The following is a 24,209-nucleotide window of genomic DNA, read 5'->3' on the forward strand; positions in this document are numbered from 1 at the left end:
GCCTGACCCCTCGGCGCTGCTAACCTTCCGCACAGAGACTAGAGGGGTGGCCCTGCTATACGGGCTCTACGCAGAGGCGGCACCCAGGCGAGCTCCTGGCTTCGGCCTGGCCGCGGCCATCTTGGAACACCCGTCCTCGGATCCAGCACTAGGCCCTGTGCGGACCGGCGTCCCTATCCCCTGCCTGGACACCCTGCATTACTGGCAACCTGCCCACAGAGTGAAGGGGTAACCCTGTGGACCTGATTCTGCTCCCGGGCAGGGCACGGCCTGTACATAGAGACCCGCCGCCATCTTGGTGCACCTGACCCTCAGGTAGGCTCTGGGCTCTGTCTCTGCTGCCCTCTGTTCATTCTCCCTGACCTGTGTTGACGTGCCCACACCATCACCGAACCTGATATCATGTCCCCCCCGAAGAGCCTAAAATCATCTGCAGCAAAGCTTGCGCAGTACCGCCGGAACGAAGGAGAGGAGACGGAGGAGGATGGCGGTGCTGGGCGGGCAGGAGGGGGGCGTGAGCAGGGAGACACCGATAAACTTCTGGAAGCGATCACACTCTGCAGGACGTCCCTCACCGCCCAGATTGAGGGGGTTAAGATGGACGTGTCCTTGATTAGACAAGATTTTCAGAAAATCCGCGACCGGGTCACAGAGGCGGAAACCCGCATCAGCACAGTTGAAGATGTCCTCCCACCACTGCAGGCCGGATCTGAACACATGCAAAGACAGATTAACCAGCTGCTCGCCAAACAAGACGACATGGAAAATCGCCTGAGGAGGTGTAATCTCCGCTTCATCGGTCTCCCGGAGGGAGCGGAGGGCAAAGACCCAACTTTGTTCCTGGAACAGCTGCTGGTAGCCACCTACGGTCGGGAGGCCTTCTCCCCTGTGCTGGTGGTGGAGAGGGCGCATAGAATGCCCGCTAAACCCCCTCCTCAGGGGGCACCCCCCCGCACACTTATTGCAAAGCTTTTAAACTACAAGGATCGAGATGCCGCGTTGAGACTTGCGAGAGAGAGAGGTAATATCCCAGTGGGAAACGTGAAGGTGGCAATATTTCCTGACTTCTCAGCCGAAATACAGAAGCGACGTCAGAGCTTCATGGAAGCCAAACGCAGACTACGCGACCGTCACCTGAAGTATTCCATGCTTTTCCCTGCACGCCTTAGAGTGGAACATGATGGCCGAGTGTCGTTCTTTGAGGACCCTCATGAAGTCATCTCGTGGCTGGAACGTGGGCCTGCGCACGACGAGAGAGACCGACGACACATTCAGTGAATGGAATGGTGAGATCATCTTGTTTTATGTTTCCGCCGGCACTCGGCCCTCCTGATTACCCTGGCCACATTTCCACATTGTTTCCCCCTTTTTTTTTTTTTTTCTTTTGGATGTTTAGAGTGGACTTGAAGATAAAAAGCCTTTTGTGTGCAGCATCCCCCCTCAGCCCCGCTAATACTTACCTGATGTCCCATATAGATCCAAGGATGTTGCAGGAATGTCTCAGCTGCCTGGGACTCCCCTCCTCATTGGCTGAGACATTAGTGTGGCACCATTGGCTTACGCTGCTGTCAACCGAGTCAGTCAGCCAATGACGAGAGAAAGGGGGTGGGGCCACGGCTCGGGTGCACTCATAGCAAGCTGCTTGCTGTAGGGGCACTCAATAGGAGGGAGGGATATATTAAAAAACCCTATATTATATATACATACATACACACTGTATCTATGTGTATGTAATGTGTGTTTTTATGAGCAAAGCTATTTCAATGTATTCCCATTAAGTAAATAGTCATTTGGTTAAATCAGCTGACCAAAAATGAAGATCTTTACAGGGGAGGGATTTTCTCTTCCATTCAAAAGACAGACTTTTAGCCAGAAATTTAAAACCTGCCCACCAAGGCAAGGTAGACTCTTCTGGGGCAGGACCAACACTAATGTAGCGCACCCCCTATGGAGCCGCAAGTGACTGGGATTTCCCCACCCTGCATAGCCAGGCACACCAAATCTTCACAGAAACTCTAGAGTCAGAGAACAGTCCGTTACTTTGTTTTTGGTATTTATTGAGGGATAACTTGGATAGGGATGGGAGAGTATGGGGTGCCCACTTGCAATCCATCTTCCACCTGACTGCTCCTTCTGGCATGGCACATGTCCGTTTATGGAGCAATGGACCTGGCTCTAAGGACAGGAAGGAGCCCGGTTCTGGGTGGAGGAAGGTGCCTGATCCTGTGTGGGAGAAAGGTGCCCGATCCTGTGTGGGAGAAAGGTGCCCGATCCTGTGTGGGAGAAAGGTGCCCGATCCTGTGTGGGAGAAAGGTGCCCGATCCTGTGTGGGAGAAAGGTGCCCGATCCTGTGTGGGAGAAAGGTGCCCGATCCTGTGTGGGAGAAAGGTGCCCGATCCTGTGTGGGAGAAAGGTGCCTGATCCTTGGTGGAGGAAGGGGCCTGGTCCTGGGTGGAGGAAGAAGGGTGTGAAGGAGGGGCTGGGTCCTCCTCTGGGGTGAAGCAGGGGCTGGGTCTTGGGCAACGAAGGGGCCTGATTCTAAGAAGAAGGAAGGGTTTTTATATATGAATAGGTCTGGGAGTGAAGAAGGGTCCGGATCTGGGGCAATGAAGGGGCCCAGTTCTCGGGGCAATGAAGGGGCCCGGTTCAGGGGCAACAAATGGGCCAGTTCTGGGAGTGAAGAAGAGTCCAGGTCTGGAGCGATGAAGGGGCCCGGTTCTGGGGCAACGAAGGGGCCCGGGTCTGGGGCAACAAAGGGGCTCGGTTCAGGGGCAACAAAGGGGCCCAGTTCTGGGAGCGAAGAAGGGTCCGGATCTGGAGCAACAAAGGGACTTGGTTCTCGGGTGAGGAAGGGGCCTGGTTCTCGAATAAAAAAGGGGCCCGGTTCTCAGATGGGGAAGGGGCCCGGTTCTTGGGAGAGAAAGAGACATGGTTCTCAGGCGAGGAAGGGGTATGGTTCTAGGGCGATTATGACAAAAAATTACAACTTCAAAAAACCTGCCATGCCTCTTACTAAATATCTTTCCAAAGAGGGATCATTTTGGGGGAGGGGGGGGTAAATTAACAAAAAGTAGTCACAAACAAGCTTGTTGTAGGAGACTTGTATAAAATCAAATTGCAGAAAACTTTGTGAGTACCTTTGTTTAGTGTAAATATTGATTACAGGACTTCACTTTGCCAGTGCAGACTGTTTTCTGTGTTTTAGCCTAGATTCACACTATTGCAAGTATGAGAGTGTGTGTTCCCACTGCTGCAGGCACCCACAGCCAAAATGTGTGGCAGCACGTTTTCAGGTGCTGGAAACCGCATGGTGCCATGGTACCAGTGGCGTAACTAGAACCTTCAGGGCCCCGATGCAAGAAACCATGAAGGGCCCCCCTGAACCCCAGCCAGGGCCCTTCCCTCCGAATCCGGCGGTGGAACTCCAGGGCGTGGTCACAGGTATGACCTTTGTGAGCCCTGTAGTTCCACCACTGGTATCAGTAGTTTTTTTTATTATTTTAATTTTATTTTAAGGTGCCCCATTGGGGGACTGTCTCTAGGCAGGTTGGGGTCCCCGTCCCCAGAAGAGATGAGGTCCTTTTCTCCAGGGCAGATGAAGTTACTGCCCCCAGGTGAGAAGGGGCCCCTGTCCCCAGGGGAGGTGGGGGTCCCTGTCCCCACGTGAGAAGGGGTCCCTGTCCCCAGGGGGAGATGGGGGGGTATGTAATGGTGTGTGGGGGATGGGTCCTCTCACCATGACCAAGCTGTAGGCCGCGCACTCATCCATGTTGGCCTGAGCTCCATCCAGTGTGCTGGACGGGTGATCGGCATATCTCCCAGAAAGACCTTTCATCATCTGTGTATGACGGGGGTGGAGGGGGGCTGGCAGACAAGCCTACAGTGTCCACCGGGGAGACGGCTCTCATAGGGCTGAACTGCATCTGTGTGCTTAAAGTTTACCCGGGAGAAGTATGCAGTGCACGCCGGACTCGGAGGGGCACGGGACTCTGGCTGGGGAAAACAGACATCGGACTGAGCGGCAATGCATGGAGCAGGAGAGGGGTACTCTGAGGAGCCGGCTGAGGACACAGGTCATGCGGGGAATGCACAACTAGAGAGCAGCCAGTGCGATAGTCGAGCATGGCGCTCTGTTAGTCACCCTCCAGCCACCCGTGTGCATGGTGCACTGGTACCCCTAGCTGCCTATGCTGCTGCCGGCCATATGTAGAGGGGGCTGCATGGGCCCCCTGCATCACAGGGCCCGGTTGTGGTCGCGACTGCTGCACCCCCTATAGTTACGCCCCTGCATGGTACCATGCTACTCCCTGTGCCTGCCCTGCGGATGCATTTCCTTTAGATACAGCAGCCTGTTGCTGTGACTGTGCAAATGCACCCTCAATAGTATGAACATAGCCTTTGAGACAGGGTTTAAGCAAATAAAGTTTTACATGCCTAAAAAAAATGAATAAATGTCCCTTAGAAGCCTAGACTCTGAGAAAGAGGTCAGAGTCTGACAAGGACAAACCTAGCCCTGCAATTACAAGGATAGGTGCAACAGAAATAACTCAACTCATAACTCAACTCAAGATATAATATATAATTAAAAGAATTGCTGCATCTGCACAAGCAAGGTGGATTCGGGGATCCTCCCTACAGGAACATTGTAATCAGGCAGCAGGGACTCCCCACTGTCAGAATACACTGGCCAGCAAATGAAAATTTTCTATATCAATCTATTAAACAGGAAAGGCTATGTACAGATTGGATTTCGGCTGATTCCTGCAGAACTGGCCAAATTTTGATTCATATGTACCCAGCTTTAGGCCCTGTTCACAAGGAAGATCCAATCAGATCTGCCGGTTAGTATTTTAGGCAGACCTGATCCGATGGTCCATGTATCGCTATGGACCGGTGGGTGTAAACGGACTTGTGCCTGCTTACACCTGCCTAACTCAAAACTGTTCCAGTCAAATTAAAAAAAGAAAAAACAGACGGTGATCCATCTAGGTGGATTGGAGGGCAGTTGGGTGAAAAGGGTAAGCTGGTCTGTTTACTTCCGGCCACCCGTAGAGCAGAGCGCGCTTCGTCCATATACATTCTGCGAAAACTGGACAAGGACCTGTCATTCTCTCGCTGTGCTCTGATCAGCGGGGAATCAATGGACAGATCCTTTGCTGTACAAAGCGTATTCCGCCATCTTGTGAAAGGGGCCTTAGATGCACTAGGAGAATTAGATGGAATTGATTAACAAATTAAAGTTGAACTTCAGCTAACACTTTATAAGTAGTTAATAGTTTTCCCTTTGGAATAAAGGTTTTTCATAAAATGAAAACGGACCATTGTACACACCCCTGTCAGTGGTAAATGGTTCATCTCAACCCTCTAACACTTTTGCTGGACACCTTGGTGTCAAAGGAAGTTGAAAATTAGCAGATTTACTGGCCAGATGACCAGGTGAAAATAAAGGTTAAGAAAAAACAAAAAAACAAATGCAGCAACCACATCTATGAATTGGTAAGATGTGATATGTTAAATTTTTGCTTTTGGATTTAGAGTTGGAAAGTCAGAATCAAAAACTTGATGCAGAATAAGTTAAAGAGAAGGTCCAGCCTCCCCAGGAAAAAATACAAGTGAGCAGCTACAAATACTGTAGCTGCTGACTTTTAATATTAGGACACTTACCTGTCCAGGGACCCCACGATGTCGGCACCCCAGCCGATCTTTGGATCATCTGTCATGTGCAGTTGCCACCGTTCCGCTACTGCACATGCGCAAAGCGCACTGCATTTTCTAATTGGTCCGGGCAAGGGCAGGAGATAGGGGCCGAACTTCCGGGAGACAGGAAAAGGTTCCTGTCAAAAACAGGTATCTGTTCCCCCTCCCCCCTGAAGGGTGCCAAATGTGGCATCGGAAGGGGGGGAGGAGACAGATAAGCAGAAGTTCCACTTTTGAGTGGAACTCCGCTTTAAGTGTAGGGAAATCTGCTTTTGTTAGCCTTCTTTTTAAAATCTTTCACCACCAGATGGAGCCAAAGGGGTCGTTTTCTAACCACTAAGGCTCAACAAAAAGCACAGAGAAGAAAATGTTTTGTACTGTCTGAGTCTGCTCACCTATTCTTGTGTCCTGGACTCGCCTGTGATCCCCAGTATGATCACCAATCAGGTTTTTTTTCCTGGTATACAGATCAGAATTGAGAAACTGCAAATCTGTGACTGGCCAAGTTCTTTAAAGAAAAAAGGCCAAAAAAAAAAAAAAGTGCCAGTTCCCCCATCCGCACATTTTTTGGGGGAATCACTCCCGCTATGCTATTGAGTTAACAGGGCGGGGAGTCTTACTCATTGTTAGAACACAATGGTCAGTGTTGCCAGCTATAATCAGCAACCCTGTCATTTGTAAAATAAAACGACAGGGTGGTTGTAGTCAATACATGGATTTCAGCTGAACTTCAATCCATGTATGGCTGGCTTTACTTTAATATGACTTTCCTGATCTGAATACTTATTCCGGGTAACTAGCTAAAATTATGAGGACAGAGGCAGTCAGTTGATCAACATCAAGCCCCGGACTGGCCATAGGGCACACCGGGCACTTGCCCGGTGCACAGGGGCCGCAGGCAGCTGAGCTGCTTGTTTAGCCTGTGGCACTCAACTGGCTTCTCCGCAGCCGGCCACCAGTTCAGTTTAGCCGTGGGGCCAGGGAACAGAAACTACAGGTCAGCTGACATGTGACCATGAAGAGGGAAGAGCTGGAGAGAGGAGATGCCAGACCAGAGATAAAGTGAGTGTGGCTCCCCGTGCACCTGGATAGGAGGAGCTGCTGCCTATAGAAGAATCAATCTCTCCATTTTCTAGATACAGTCGCCATCCTATCCAGCATCTTTCTGCTGCCACCACCTCGCTATTGCTCTCCAGTCCCCCCCATACTCTCTTCTCTGACCCCCCATGCTCCTTAGCCCCCCCCCCCCCCGTGCTTTCCGGCCCTCCCTATGCTCTCAGGCTCTCCCCAGTGCTCTCCAACCCCCACCTTGCTCTCCACCCCCCCAGTGCTCTCTGGCCACCCCTGTGCTTTCTGGGTTCCCCATGTGCTTTACGCCCCCCTGTTCTCTCTGGCCATTCCCTGTGATTTCTGAGTTCCCCCTGTGATCTACAGCCCCTCGTCTGTGCTCTCTGTCAATTTATGTAATGGGCTGCTCAATCTAAAATGCCCAGGCCTATTTTTTGTGCCAGTCTGGGTCTGATCAGCATGTTCAGAGGTCAGCACTGGCATACTTCCCAATTTTGTAGATGGAATATGGGACACCATTTTGCAAAACATAGGTAGGCATTGGATATGCCCCTGCCATGCCCCCTTATGCAGATCATGATGAATTAATCAGTAAAAAAAAAAAATGGTTAAACCAAAAAGAGCAATTTTATTCTTTACCATTTACTTTTCCTTTATACTGACTTGAAAAAAATGAAAAGATTTATGGGGGGTGGCAAACAATGCACCCACAGCCCCCCTCACGACCATCGGGCGGTCGGCCCCACACTTACCCCATCAAGCAGGCAACTCTTCCCCCGGGCAACTGCTTCTCATACGTCTCCTCACAGTGGCTGTGCGTCTCCTACCTCCTCCTCCTAGGCAGCCAATAGGATCACATGGTTTTCAGCCAGGTGACGGGTCTTAGGACCCGCTTCCTGATTGGCCTAGAGGAGAATCAGTGTGGCAATAGTGAATATTCATTCGCTATTGTCACACAAATGGGTGTGCTCAGGGAGCAGTGCTCTGCGCCCCAAGCCCACCCTTTTTTGAAGCCAATTAGAGCCTCTGGCTCTCATTACCTGCTTCAGAAAAAAAAAAAAACCATTGGAATCCATACTTGGGTGGATGGGGGGGTGGGGTTGAAGTTCAAATGAAGGCTAGTTGAGACCTATGAGCACTGGCCGCCTCTCTCTCTCTTGATATGGGTTTTCTTTAATATCCTGTTCTCTTTTGTCTCCCCAACAACACTCTTAACCACTTGCCAACCGCCGCACGACGATATACGTCGACAGAATGGCACGGACAGGCATATGGGCGTATCTGTACGTCCCTGCCTTCCCGCGGGTGGGGGGCCCGATCGGGCCCCCCAGTGCCTGCGGCGGTCGGTATTCGTTCGGGAGCGATCCGGGATGAGGGGGCGGCCATTCATTCATGGCCACCCCCTCGCGATCACTCCCGACGAATGGAAATGCTCCATGACATCACTTCCTCTCCTCTTAACCACTTGCCAACCGCCGCACGACGATATACGTCGACAGAATGGCACGGACAGGCATATGGGCGTATCTGTACGTCCCTGCCTTCCCGCGGGTGGGGGGCCCGATCGGGCCCCCCAGTGCCTGCGGCGGTCGGTATTCGTTCGGGAGCGATCCGGGATGAGGGGGCGGCCATTCATTCATGGCCACCCCCTCGCGATCACTCCCGACGAATGGAAATGCTCCATGACATCACTTCCTCTCCTGTAATGTAAACACAGGTAGAGGAAGTGATGTAATCTCTCCTCCGTGTCGGTATTTTTCGTTCCGGCACCGAGGAGAGAGGATCGGTGAGTTGCACCAACACGACACTACACAGTAGAACATGCCAGGCACACTCACACCCCCCCTTCACCCCCCGATCACCCCCCCCAATTACCCCTGCCCCCCCAGTCACAGTGACACCAATTGCATTTTTTTTTTTTTTTGCATTGGTGTCATTTGTGACTGTAATAACTGTTAGGGCAGTTAGGGTTAGCCCCCTTTAGTTCTAAGGTACCCACCTAACCCCCCAATAAAGGTTTAACCCCGTGATCACCCCCCGTCGCCAGTGTCACTAAGGCTGGGTTCACATTGCAGCGGTTTATGAGAACGGATGTGATTCGCACCGCACTGCAGTGCAAATCACATCCGATCTCTGTGTGATTCGAGTTCAGCCATACAGATAGTATGGCTGAATTCGCGCCGCACCCGCCGCAAATTCGCACGGGACCCTTTTTTTGGTCCGCAGCAGAATCGTATCGCATGGGTGTTCACACCATGCGATCCGAGTTTGCAGATCGCACTGCGATATGCGAACTGATCTGGGGGTGTCATTAACATTTCACTGACACTCCCAGCAGTTCGCATAGGGCAGTGTGAACTGCCGCCGGGAGGCATGCGATGCGGGAACCCGCCGCGGATTCGTGGCGTTCCTGCATCGCTCCAGTGTGAACCCAGCCTAATAAGCGATCATTTTTCTGATCGCTGTATTAGTGTCACAGGTGACGCTAGTTAGGCAGGTAGGTATTTAGGTTCGCCGCAGCTTTTTATAGTGCCAGGGACCCCCATATACTACCGCATAAAGCCCCCTGATTTCCCCCTAGTTAACCCTTTCACCAGTGATCACCATATAACTGTTACAGGTGACGCTGGTTGGTTAGTTATTTTTTTATAGTTTCAGGGCACCCGCCATTTATTACCTAGTCTCACTAGTGTACCCCTAAATTTAGGGGTGTCTACTTTCCAAAATGGGGTCATTTGGGGGGGGTTTGTGCCATCTTGGCATTTTATGGCCTTCAAAACTGTAACGCCCTTAGAAAGCCTGAAGGCGGTGCTTGGTTTTCGGGGCCCCGTATGCGGCTAGGCTCCCAAAAAGTCCCACATATGTGGTATCCCCGTACTCAGGAGAAGCAGCAGAATTTATTTTGGGGTGTCATTTCACATATGCCCATGGCATGCGTGAGCAATATATCATTTAGTGACAACTTTGTAATTTTCCCGCAACTTGTGGCAAAATATAAAATATTCCATGGACTCAACATGCCTCTCAGCAAATAGCTTGGGGTGTCTACTTTCTAAATTGGGGTCATTTGTGGGGGTTTTGTGCCATATTGGCATTTTATGGCCTTCAAAACTGTGATAGGTAGTGAGGAGTGAAATTACAAATGTATGCCCTTAGAAATCCTGAAGGCGGTGCTTGGCTTTCGGGGCCCCGTACGCGGCTAGGCTTCCAAAAAGTCGACCACATGTGGTATCCCCGTACTCAGGAGAAGCAGCAGAATGTATTTTGGGGTACAATTCCACATATAACCATGGCATGTGTGAGCAATATATCATTTAGTGACAACTTTGTGTAAAAAAAAAAAAAAAATTTTTTTTGTCATTATTCAATCGCTTGAGGCAAAAAAATAAAATATTTAATGGGCTCAACATGCCTCTTATCAATTTCCTTAGGGTATCTACTTTCCAAAATGGGGTCATTTGGGGGGGTTTTGTACTGCCCTGCCATTTTAGCACCTCAAGAAATGAGATAGGCAGTCATAAACTAAAAGCTGCGTAAATTCCAGAAAATGTACCTTAGTTTGTAGATGTGACAACTTTTGCGCAAACCAATAAATATACAGTTATTGACTTTTTTTTTACCAAAGACATGTGGCTGAATACATTTTGGCCTAAATGTATGACTAAAATTGAGTTTATTGGATTTTTCTAATAACAAAAAGTAGAAAATATCATTTTTTTTCAAAATTTGTGGTCTTTTTACGTTTATATCGCAAAAAATAAAAATCGCAGAGTCAGTCAAATACCTTTAAAAGAAAGCTCTATTTGTGGGAAAAAAAGGACGCAAATTTTGTTTGGGTACAACATTGCATGACCGCGCAATTACCAGTTAAAGCAGCGCAGCGCCAAATTGTAAAAAGACCTCTGGTCATTGACCAGCAAAATGGTCCGGTCTGAAAGTGGTTAAGTAAGAAACCCTGCTTTCAGGACATCCCAGAAAAAATGACTTTGATGCACATGTTGTTCCCTTGACCAAGTTTACCTTTCAACTGATGCTCATAAATAATTATGAATTCCATAACCGGGATGTGTCAGGCTCCAGCAGAATAGGAAAGGGATAACCAAAGCCAGTTGTATTGTCTGTATGATGGATTTTCTGGAGATTAAGGTCTGGTACATATGGTGCACATTATTGATATGGGTGTTGCATAGTTGTCATAGAGAGTTGGAATCTACTGTACCTTCAGAGCCCTAAAAATAGCACTTCTTGTATCACTGCTAATCATCGTACAGTAATAAATATCATTTTTTTTTATTAATAACTCAGGTATATTAATATAGACCAGTGATTCTCAACTAGAGTTCCTCCAAAGATTGCTAGGGGTTCCTTCAGCTTTGGGCAATTTCTGCCTCTAAGATAACTTCCCACCGACACCATTGATCTTTTTAGCTATCTGTAAGGACCATTCTTTCCACTGACCATCACACTAATGTATCATTAGTTGTAGATTTCTAATTTTTAGCAGGGGTTCCCGGGAACGGAAAACAATTTCAAGGGTTCCTCTGTGTTGAAAAGGTTGAGAAAGGCTGATATAGACCGTTTAAATGTTTTTTTCAAACATCCATGACTCATTTTACACAGGGCCGTAGATATTTTTTTTTTCCTGGGGAATTTCTGGTCTTTCAAACTTAAAGGAATCATTTACACTTTAATGTTGGGGGAGGTACAGTAAAAACATGAGACAGCAGAGTGGGGCCATGAGGCTTTGCAAATGTAGAGCAGCAAAAATTATCCCCATTCAAATGAATAGAATGCAATGAACGCAGTTGTGGTGCAGTAGTGTACTCATTAGTACAGCGACCTCCCCCCAAGCTCCCTAGTTTTTTTTTTTTTTTCGTTCAGCCCGTTAGGTTGAAGTAAAAAAAAAAAAAACTTACCACGTGAACCAGGCTTTAGATCTCATTCTTATGTTCTAAATGGCCATGGAATGGCAAATATAAAATAAATAGCTACAGCCAGGATCCCAAATGTTCAAATTTTTGTCAGCTGCTCAGCCTGTTCACCTGAGTGATGGACTGAAAAGAGCCACTGCTGTTAACATGTATCTGTACATCCAGTGGTCCCCATGTTTAAGCTCCAGGGGACAAAGCAAAACACGTTGGGGTGTGGCCTGGCGGGAACCCGGACTGAGGTTTCTCCCATCACTACTACATTACCATAGGATGTGCAGCATCAGGGATTTTTTTTTCTCTCTTCACTTTAGAGACTACAGGAGCTGGGATGAACTCCATCCCTTGCCGACTCTCCTGCAGCACATTCGGTATCATCTACATTACTCCCCACATCAACTGACATACTGATAAACCGTGGGTCACAGTGGTTACCTGCCGTTAGGGACACATTTTTGACCCTGGATGCAGAGAGATTTTATCCATGGGCAAAAATGTATGCCTACCTGCAGGTAACCACTGGATGTGCAGATACATGTGGATACATATTTACAGCAGCAGACAGCCTTGGCTCTTTTCAGCCCATCACTCAGGTGTACAGGCTGAGCAGAAATTGGAACATCTGAGATCCCGGGTGCAAGTACTTGCAGTATACTTCTGCACCATGGCCATGTAGGATGTATGAATGAGACCCAAGACTGGATTTTAGCTAACCTAACTATGCGAGTTGAGCCAAGGGGCAACATATTGTGGTTGGCATTAAATTCAGTGATTTATTTAAACCTTAAAAAACTCTTGTAAGAAATTTTATGAAATGTTTTAAGAGATGAAAAAAAATATTGTGCACTGCCTACCACAGGATGGTGCCCTTTGCACCTGGTCAATATGGTTGGCTTTTATTCAGTCGTAAACTGTAGTAAATCCAGCTTTTGAACTTGTAACAAGTAAGCCTATAATAATGCTTATCAGTAGGTATAGTGAATATCTCCTAAACTTGTGGTGTTTAGGAGATAGTCACATGGAAAGCAGCCGTGATGTCACCGGTGCATGCACTCTGAGGGGACAGCATACCGTTTGGTTGTACTTCTGGAGGGGAGTGCAGTTTGTTCTGCACTTTTGTGACCCATTTTTAGCTGACAGCCAGCTATAGCCCGCTGTCACCCGACATCGCTCAGCAGGTCCAGGCTGTGGAAAGATCCTAACTTTAAATTCAGGATTCACCCATATGCCTGGACCAGCAGCTAGCAAGCTGCTCCTGCCCCCTCCACAGCCTGGTATTCCGGTGAGCTTGGGGGAGGGGGGGGCAGAGCCAGGGACTTACAGTCACCACTCTTTGCTCACTGAAGGCTGAGAACTGAGTGGTCAGGGTCTTTGATCTCTCCTTTTGTCTTGAAAGCAGCTGGGGACAATATCTGGGGGAAATATGTCCCACAGTCAACACCCTCTTCCCCAGCAAAGATTCCCAATTATGAAGAAAATCTCCCTTCATACAATCAAACTCGTTCCCAGAAGCAAATCCCTGCCATTAACCACCCCCTATAAACTTCTCTACAAGAAACTCCCCCCTTCTCCAAAAGCAAACCCACCCCTCTTTCCTTAACCTCCTCCCCCACCAAAAGAAACTCCCCCAGGCTGGAATTCTCACATCCTCCTTCCCAAAACAGAAAATTGATGCCTCCCCACTTACCAGACCTCAGATTCAGCATGGCACAGAAGTAGGAAGACTTCTGCATTCCCAGTCTCATATGATACCTTGAGGAGTCTAGGCGGTTCCCCAACTGTGCACTATCAATTGCCAGGATCTGAGACCTCATAGTAATTTCATGCTTTTCAGGGGGACCCCTTATTAAGCGCCTAGAGGCGATTCAGTTCGCATTGTGCGCTATACAAGTATTTCATTCATTCATTCATTCATTAAACTGAGGGGGTGGGGCACAATAGAAGAAGGCTGGCTGATGCACTCCGAAACTTTGATTGCTTCTATTGTGTTGATGCTAAACTGCAGGGGCACTGTGCATTTTGCTAGGATGCTTGGGGGGAGGGGGGGGGTTTGAACACCCCTGACCCCCCTCATCTACTCCCCTGATTTTACAAACCCTTCCACTCCAGTATCCTAAATAATTCCTAGGTGTTCATCAAAACGCACATAAGCTGATTTCTTGTGCAAATGCTGATTTAGGAGAGAGGACCGAGCAGTAACTCTAAGGCTGGGTTCACATCTAAGACGGATGCGGCTTGCAGCAGGGGTCTGGTGTGTCCCTGTTCTCCATTTCAGGGAGGAATCGGGGCCAAATTTTTGCCTGAATTTGGCCCTGAAACTGAGCCAAAGACGCACAAGACTCCTGCACAAGCCACTCTGCTGCCGCCCTGAAGATATATGAGTGAACCGGCTCCATAGGGAGCCGGTCACAATCTACTGTCATGTGAATTGGATGCCAATTTGCACTAGTGTGAGCCCAGCTTAAAAGTTGGTGCCCACAGCAGGCCCTCACATATGGAACCATTGACTAAAGCGAACAGTGGCTTTGATTTCCAAAAAAAAAAAAACTGAAGCAAAAAGGGAATAAAGCAATTCTGGAAGTATTACTCCATTGATCTGAATTGATTTGACAGCTGTAGGCAATGGCTCATCTATACAAGACCTCAACACAAGCCTCCCAACCATTGACAGCTGTATTCAAAAATGATTAGTTTATTTCCTCCAAACTGCCATCTTGCTGTTGATCTCTATATCTGGTTCCCAGGTGTAAGACAAGACGCATGACAAACAAAAACATGGATAAGCAAATACATTTAAAAAAATATATTCAAAAAATATATATATAATAATCACCTAAAAAGAATACATCTCTCAGTTGAGCTCTTAGTTGAAATCAGCTAAATACATTCCAGGTACGTTAAAAGAAAAGATGTTCTAAACATGGGTAGAATTCCCAACAACTTTTCTTTCGATAATCAGAATATTGTGCATTTTCTGATCCAATGATACCACCATTGATTTCGAAATTTGATTAACCATGCCTTCAATTTCCCCTCATGTTTAACAGAAAATCATTTTTGCGGCCAGGAATCTTCTATTCTTTCCAGGTCACAGCTCATGCGAATTTCTTTTGCATGATTCTCCCATCATTGGTTAGAAATGTTTTTCATTTTTCAATTTAAAAAAATTCTAATATGCCTGATCACTCACATTCGCTGCACAAAAATCAGTTGTTGCTGCGGCCCACTAATGGTGCAAAATTTGAACAAAATTCTTAGTTACGATGTTCAAAAGAAAATTTTTAAGTACTGGCATACCAAAACATATGTACTATGGAACTTCCTGTTTCTCAATACAAGAACAAATGGAGAGCTGGATTCAGATTTACTAAGAGTCACTGAAATGGTCACTGGGCACACTGCCTCCAGTTCAGTAACATGCTACACAAAACAGGGAAAGGACCCAGAGTTTAGAGTCCACGTACATTATATTGTCAAAAGTATTGGGACAACTGCTTTTACATGCATTTTAATGGCATTCCAGTCTTTGTCCGTAGGGTTCAATATTGAGTTGACCCATCCTATGCAGCTATAACAGCTTCAACTCTATTGGGAAGGTTGTCCACAAGGTTTAGGAGTGTGTCTATGGAAATGTTTGACCATTCTTTCAGAAGCGCATTTGTGAGGTCAGGCACTGATGTTGGACGAGAATGCCTGGCTCGCATTCTCCGCTCTAATTCATCCCAAGCATGTTCTATCAGATTGAGGTCAGGACTCTGTGCATGCCAGTCACGTTCTTCCACCCCAAACAAACTCAGGTAAACCACCTTCCCATTGACAACTTTCTGTCAGAGGGCAGCAGATTTATTTTTATGAATTTGACGGTGGTCCAGTCCATGCTGCAGAGAAACACCCCCCATAACAAGATATTACCTCCATGCTTTGCTGTACTGGACTTCTGCCAGACATGTCATTTGGTGTTGAGGCCAAATAATTCAATGTTAGTTTTATCTGATCACAACACCTTTTTCCATGTGGTCTCAGAATCTTTAAGTTGCGTTTTGGCAAAGCTCAGTCATGACTGCATGTGGCCTTTGTTAAAGCGTGTTTTTTTTTTTCTTGCAACCCTCCCATACAAGCTACATTTGTGGAGAATTTGTGATATTGTTGTCACATGCACACAGTGACCACTGTCATTAATTCCTGCAACTGCTTCAGAGTTGCTGTAGGCCTCCTGGTATCCTCTCTGACCAGTTTCCTCCTGGCTCTTTCATACAGTTTGGAGTGATGTCCTGATCCAGAGAGGGTCTGTGTGGTACCAAATACATTCCACTTGTTAATAATAGAGTTCACTTTCCTTCTAGGCATTGATAAAACCTTTTTTTGTATCAGTCTCCTGACTTGTGCCTGTCCAAAATTTTATCCTGAAGATCGTTTGACAGTGCCTTGCCACCCATAGTTGATGGTTTGCTTAAGTTGCATTTTACAAGGACTGAAATGCTCCAGGATGAGCCGCCAACTGCAGCAGCGCATGCGCACAGGGGATTTTCGCCTGAAAGCCCGGCAGACACCGGACCCTGCCGGAAAGAAATCTCCCGCGTGCATGTGCGGGAGTGACGATATTGTGGCTCCGGCCACTCACAGCGATGGAGCCACGATACCCGGAGGACACGCCGAGGGAACATGTCCGCTCCCTTGGCCTGGATCGGGTGGGATGTCAGGTGCTCGTTCTAAGGTAAGTATTTCAGTAGTACTAGCTCATTACTAGCTCATTATGCCTTACAGGTCTAAAAAAATAAAAAGTCGCTTTAAAAAAAAATCCAAAAAAATAAAAAGATTTTATTTTTATTTAAATATGACCCACCCCTTCCGGCCAAGGCCACACCCCTTGCTGTTTAAGACCCGCTCTGAAATTTTTGAGTGGGGACGCTAGTTCTCGAGGGGGGGGGGGGGTGCAATGGAGTCCCTTAATTTGCATAGATTTCCTCCCACTTCCTGTTTGGCTATGGGTCAGGAAGTGAAGGGAAATCTCTGCAATGGGACATGGATGGTAAAAAATAAACTGACAGGGGCTATAACCCTCCCTTATTCTATCCAGAATGAAAAAAAAAAAGTGTTGCCTATAGTTCTATTTTAAGCACAAATTTCTGATAATTTTATGGAGAGGACTAAGAAGATATAACCACACCAATGGTGTAGCAGAAAACATATAGCAAAGTGAGGAATGTTTGTGGTCCAGGGTGATAAAACAGTCAAAAGTAGAAGCAGCACCCCCCCCCCCCCCCCCACAGTTGGGGAATGCTGGCCGCCTGCATACCAGAGGCCATAGGGCCGCTTTATAGGGGCGATAGACTAATTTGCCTCTCAGCCCAGTCCGCCCCATAAGACTGGTGCTACACTAACAGTGTAGCGCAAACCAGCGGGGACTCTTTCCGTGCTGCCCCCCCTGCAAAGTGCTGCCATAGGCCTGGGCCTTGTCTGCCTAGGCCAGGATACAGCGGTGATGACAACAGTTACTGGCAATAGCTGGGTTTAGTAATGCCCTTATATTCAGCACATACAAGTAAGTTCTGATGCATTCCCATGTCATTTCTTTGGAACTCTTCATATGGGTGTGAAAATGACTTCTGTCAGTTCTGATGACTAAGCTGTGTTACAAAAAAAAAACAAAAAAAAAAAACACTGCTGAATAATGAAAGGAGAATGTTTTATTTTTTTGTATCATTGTTCTGTAGGAAATGTATTTGTTGCTGGTCTTAATAACACGGGGTGTAAGAGCTACAATAACTGTTGAAAGACAAGCTGTAGCTCTGAGATCATTATTACAGCTGTGGAAATAAGATTCTAGTGTGAAAAAATAAACACATGAACAAGCTGGAAACCACCGCCTGGTAACCCTTATCCGTGATCCTTAGGACGGGTCATTTATCTTTTAGCCTAGGTTCACACTGACACTGGGAATGAAATGGCCTCCGGTATGCAGGCGGCCAGCATTCCCCAACTGTGGGGGGGGGGGGGGTTCTGCTTCTACTTTTGACTGTTTTATCACCCTGGACCACAAACATTCCTCACTTTGCTATATGTTTTCTGCTACACCATTGGTGTGGTTATATCTTCTTAGTCCTCTCCATAAAATTATCAGAAATTTGTGCTTAAAGTAGAACTATAGGCAACACTTTTTTTTTTTCATTCTGGATAGAATAAGGGAGGGTTATAGCCCCTGTCAGTTTATTTTTTACCATCCATGTCCCATTGCAGAGATTTCCCTTCACTTCCTGACCCATAGCCAAACAGGAAGTGGGAGGAAATCTATGCAAATTAACCACTTGCCGACCGCCTAACGCCGATCTACGTCATCAGAATGGCACGGGCAGGCATAAGCACGTAGATGTACGTGTTTTGCCTCCCGCGGGTCGGGGGCCCGATCGGGCCCCCGCCCGGTGCCTGCGGCGGTCGGTTTTCGTTCGGGAGCGATCCCGGACGAGGGGACGGCCATTCATTCATGGCCACCCCCTCGCGATCGCTCCCGACGAATGGAAATCCCCGGTGACATCACTTCCTCTCCTGTAATGTAAACACAGGAGAGGAAGTGATGTATTCTCTCCTCCGTGTCGGTATTTTTCGTTCCGACACGGAGGAGAGCGGATCAGTGAGTTGCACCAACACATCCCACACACAGTAGAACATGCCAGGCACACTCACACCCCCCCTTTACCCCCCGATCACCCCCCCAATTACCCCTGCCCCCCAGTCACAGTGACACCAATGTCATTTTTTTTTTTTTTTTTTTTTTTTTTTGCATTGGTGTCATTTGTGACTGTAATAACTGTTAGGGCAGTTAGGGTTAGCCCCCTTTAGTTCTAATGTACCCCCCTAACCCCCCCAATAAAGGTTTAACCCCGTGATCACCCCCCGTCGCCAGTGTCACTAAGGCTGGGTTCACATTGCAGCGGTTTATGAGAACGAATGTGATTCGCACCGCACTGCAGTGCAAATCACATCCGATCTCTGTGCGATTCGAGTTCAGCCATTCGCCGCACCCGCCGCACCCGCCACACCCGCCGCACCCGCCGCAAATTCGCACGGGACCCTTTTTTTGGCCCGCAGCAGAATCGGATCGCATGGGTGTTCACACCATGCGATCCGAGTTTGCAGATCGCACTGCGATATGCGAACTGATCTGGGGGTGTCAGTAACATTTCACTGACACTCCCAGCAGTTCGCATAGGGCAGTGTGAACTGCCGCCGGGAGGCATGCGATGCGGGAACCCGCCGCGGATTCGCGGCGTTTCCGCATCGCTCCAGTGTGAACCCAGCCTAATAAGCGATCATTTTTCTGATCGCCGTATTAGTGTCACAGGTGACGCTAGTTAGGCAGGTAGGTATTTAGGTTCGCCGCAGCTTTTTATAGCGCTAGGGACCCCCATATACTACCGCATAAAGCCCCCTGATTGCCCCCTAGTTAACCCTTTCACCAGTGATCACCATATAACTGTTACAGGTGACGCTGGTTGGTTAGTTATTTTTTTATAGTTTCAGGGCACCCGCCATTTATTACCTAATAAAGGTTTAACCCCCTGATCACCCGGCAGGTGTCATTTGTGACTAATAACTGTTAGGGCAGTTAGGGTTAGCCCCCTTTAGTTCTAAGGTACCCCCCTAACCCCCCCAATAAAGGTTTAACCCCGTGATCACCCCCCGTCGCCAGTGTCACTAAGGCTGGGTTCACATTGCAGCGGTTTATGAGAACGGATGTGATTCGCACCGCACTGCAGTGCAAATCACATCCGATCTCTGTGCGATTCGAGTTCAGCTATACAGATAGTATGGCTGAATTCGTGTCGCACCCGCCGCACCCGCCGCAAACTCGCACGGGACCCTTTTTTTGGTCCGCAGCAGAATCGGATCGCATGGGTGTTCACACCATGCGATCCAAGTTTGCAGATCGCACTGCGATATGCGAACTGATCTGGGGGTGTCATTAACATTTCACTGACACTCCCAGCAGTTCGCATAGGGCAGTGTGAACTGCCGCCGGGAGGCATGCGATGCGGGAACCCGCCGCGCATTCGTGGCGTTCCCGCATCGCTCCAGTGTGAACCCAGCCTAATAAGCGATCGTTTTTCTGATCGCTGTATTAGTGTCACAGGTGACGCTAGTTAGGCAGGTAGGTATTTAGGTTCGCCGCAGCTTTTTATAGCGCCAGGGACCCCCATATACTACCGCATAAAGCCCCCTGATTGCCCCCTAGTTAACCCTTTCACCAGTGATCACCATATAACTGTTACAGGTGACGCTGGTTGGTTAGTTATTTTTTTATAGTTTCAGGGCACCCGCCATTTATTACCTAGTCTCACTAGTGTACCCCTAAATTTAGGGGTGTCTACTTTCTAAAATGGGGTCATTTGGGGGGGGGGGTTTGTGCCATCTTGGCATTTTATGGCCTTCAAAACTGTAACGCCCTTAGAAAGCCTGAAGGCGGTGCTTGGTTTTTGGGGCCCCGTACGCGGCTAGGCTCCCAAAAAGTCCCACATATGTGGTATCCCCGTACTCAGGAGAAGCAGCAGAATTTATTTTGGGGTGTCATTTCACATATGCCCATGGCATGCGTGAGCAATATATCATTTAGTGACAACTTTGTGAAAAAAAAAAAAAGTTTGTAATTTTCCCGCAACTTGTGGCAAAATATAAAATATTCCATGGACTCAACATGCCTCTCAGCAAATAGCTTGGGGTGTCTACTTTCTAAAATGGGGTCATTTGTGGGGGTTTTGTGCCATCTTGGCATTTTATGGCCTTCAAAACTGTAATAGGTAGTGAGAAGTGAACTCAAAAAATTACGCCCTTAGAAAGCCTGAAGGCGGTGCTTGGTTTTCGGGGCCCCGTACGCGGCTAGGCTCCCAAAAAGTCCCACATATGTGGTATCCCCGTACTCAGGAGAAGCAGCAGAATTTATTTTGGGGTGTCATTTCACATATGCCCATGGCATGCATGAGCAATATATCATTTAGTGACAACTTTGTGAAAAAAAAAAAAAAAAAAAAAAAGTTTGTAATTTTCCCGCAACTTGTGGCAAAATATAAAATATTCCATGGACTCAACATGCCTCTCAGCAAATAGCTTGGGGTGTCTACTTTCTAAAATGGGGTCATTTGTGGGGGTTTTGTGCCATCTTGGCATTTTATGGCCTTCAAAACTGTAATAGGTAGTGAGGCGTGAAATCAAAAATTTACGCCCTTAGAAAGCCTGAAGGCGGTGCTTGGTTTTCGGGGCCCTGTACGCGGCTAGGCTCCCAAAAAGTCCCACATATGTGGTATCCCCGTACTCAGGAGAAGCAGCAGAATTTATTTTGGGGTGTCATTTCACATACGCCCATAGCATGTGTGAGCAATATATCATTTAGTGACAACTTTGTGTAAAAAAAAAAAAAAAATTTTTTTTTTGTCATTATTCAATCGCTTGAGGCAAAAAAATAAAATATTCAATGGGCTCAACATGCCTCTTATCAATTTCCTTAGGGGGTCTACTTTCCAAAATGGGGTCATTTGGGGGGGTTTTGTACTGCCCTGTCATTTTAGCACCTCAAGAAATGAGATAGGCAGTCGTAAACTAAAAGCTGCGTAAATTCCAGAAAACGTACCTTAGTTTGTAGATGTGACAACTTTTGCGCAAACCAATAAATATACAATTATTGACTTTTTTTTTACCAAAGACATGTGGCTGAATACATTTTGTCCTAAATGTATGACTAAAATTGAGTTTATTGGATTTTTCTAATAACAAAAAGTAGAAAATATCATTTTTTTTCAAAATTTGCGGTCTTTTTACGTTTATATCGCAAAAAATAAAAATCGCAGAGGCAATCAAATACCATCAAAAGAAAGCTCTATTTGTGGGAAGAAAAGGACGCAAATTTTGTTTGGGTACAACATTGCATGACCGCGCAATTACCAGTTAAAGCAGCGCAGTGCCAAAGTGTAAAAAGACCTCTGGTCATTTACCAGCAAAATGGTCCGGTCTGAAAGTGGTTAAGGGACTCCATTGCACCCCCCCCCCCCCCCCCTCGAGAACTAGCGTCCCCACTCAAAAATTTCAGAGCAGGTCTTAAACAGCAAGGGGTGTGGCCTTGGCCGGAAGGGGTGGGTCATATTTAAATTAGGGGGTGCACAAGCTTAGTCAGATTTGGCAAACATATGTAGCCCTCCTTTGGGCAGGGGTATGGGAAATTACCCTCCCCAAAAAGAATGTTGCGCTAAACCTGTAGGAGAAAAAAAAAAGAACCCGTACCTTCACCAAGTGGAAGAGTGGGTTTGATAATAAAGTTGGCGGTGCCTCCACCCAGGATGGGGTGTAAACAAAGGGGATTCTCATGATCTAATAAGTAACTGGGAACAGAGGAACTACTGCAGCCCGTATATAACATTAAGCATAAATCTATAGATGTGCACCATCAGTCCGTCAAAGTACTAACAATAATTTACAAAGCCATCCAGGGCCGCTGATAAGGCAGTACAACCGTCCCTGTTGTACCAGGCCCAGGCTCCATTAGTCCAGCAGGGGGCCCGGGCAACTTTATAGTTATTTCTGCCTAAATAAATAAAAAGGTTTTTCTAAACCATACCCTGCTCCCCTTGCTTATCAGAGGGTCATTTTAATTTTTCCCGAGCCCCATCACATCAGAGGGGACCAGGAGGAGTTAGCAGAGGAGGGACCTTTTTCCTTTTTTTTGGAGCGCAGGCAGATACAAAGATGCATTGTCCATATCATAGTTTCGGCTGCGGCCTCCCACTGCCTATGCTTTCCCTGGCGGATTGATTCATCCTACACTGCTCCCTGTACATTGCTACCTCAGTATGTTCTGCGGTCAGAGGGAGAGACAGATGTGAGGCAGACTGGAGGCTGAGCCAACGTAACAGGCTTAATTCAATAGCGGATGGCGGTGCACAGCCTCAAGCGGCAGCACACACTGCACACGACACCGAGTACTGCGGAAGTAAGGTATACTCCCCGACTCCCCCATGTGCCTATGATCATTATGATGATCAGAGCACAGCGAGTGCACTATAACTTGGTCATAGTGTCACATGGCTGTTGGGTGATGACTTTGTTAACTTTATGGCTGGGCTGTACTGTATGCAACAGTCTGTAAAACAGTACAGCAAAAACAAAGTCAGCACCCAACAGCCATGTGACACTGTGACCAAGCCATAGAGCACCTGTCATGCTCTGATCATCATAATGATGATGATCATAAGCATGTTTGGGGGGGGGCAATAAAAACGCATGGCTGAGCTGTGTTTTTATTGCCCCAACTACTCCCCTTTAAGAAACTTTTGCCCAAGCCTTCCATTTAGATCTGCCAGTCAATTTTTTGCGCTGACCTTCCTAAATGGACCTCTGTCTGTTTACATTCGCCCACATCTGGGTATGTTCAGCTCCACAAAGTGCATATGCTGCAAAGGCAAACCTTTTTGCACAGCAAAACTTATCCCCACTGACACCACCCACCATGTTGCCTGCTGACCATGATCCCATTCAACTTTTATTAGGATTTCTACAAGCTTAAAACACATGGAGAAGAGGTGACACAATGCCTCCTAACCACCAGCCAAATCTGGATGCAGATCACTCTTTAAAGAGAAATGCTAGTTTGAAATACCCCTTAAAGATTTTAAATGATTATTGGAGTGCAATGCTTCTACTGATTTAAAGGCATCATATATGTACTTTAACCACTTGCTTACTGTGGGTGGCTTAGCGATGCACTAGAGCAGACGTGCTTCGCGGGAGCTCCAGCATCGGCGCGGATATTTTGATCTAATTTAACGAGATCCCCCTCACTACTGCTCACCCCAGGCATGGGGAGGAAAACGGGCAAGTCCCTGCCCAAGAAGGGCTCAGCTACGGGCACCATCAAGCGCTTCTTAGCCACGGAGGCCGAGGATGTTCCAGACCATGACGGACTAGGCCGCACGCCGCACAGCACGTTGCCGGTGCACAGTCCCGCCTCTTCAGCTAGGCCGGAGGGCAGACCCCGCTCGCCCGACACCTCAGCCGAATCGGAGGATGAGGGAGACCTGGCCGGACCTGCCGAGATAGCTACCAGGGTGAGTGATCTCCCGACTAAAGCTGACCTAGCCTCGATGCTGCTGAACCTCGAACGAGCGATTCTGAAGGATGTGTCGGCGGTCCGTTCGGACTTATCGCAGGTTCTGATACGTGTGGAGGAGACGGAACAACGATTGGACAGACATGCGTCGGCTATACGATCGCTTCAGGCGACTACCCGTCAACTTACGATCGCCCACCGTACGGCTCTCTATAAGATCGAGGACCAGGAGAACCGAAACAGACGCAATAACGTTCGGATCCGTGGCCTTCCGGAGGCGACCGTAGACGACGACCTTTTGCCTTCAGTTAGGGGCATTTTTAACAGCCTTCTCGGCAGAGCGCCCGACGCGCCTTTGAAGATCGATCGGGTCCACAGGGCCCTCCGACCTCGCTCCATAACCACAGAGGTACCGTGAGATATCATCT

The sequence above is a fragment of the Lithobates pipiens genome, unplaced genomic scaffold (genome assembly GCF_037356315.1).
Source record: "Lithobates pipiens isolate NorthernLeopardFrog02 unplaced genomic scaffold, aLitPip1_a1.2 Scaffold_1, whole genome shotgun sequence".
Classification (NCBI taxonomy): Eukaryota; Metazoa; Chordata; class Amphibia; order Anura; family Ranidae; genus Lithobates; species Lithobates pipiens.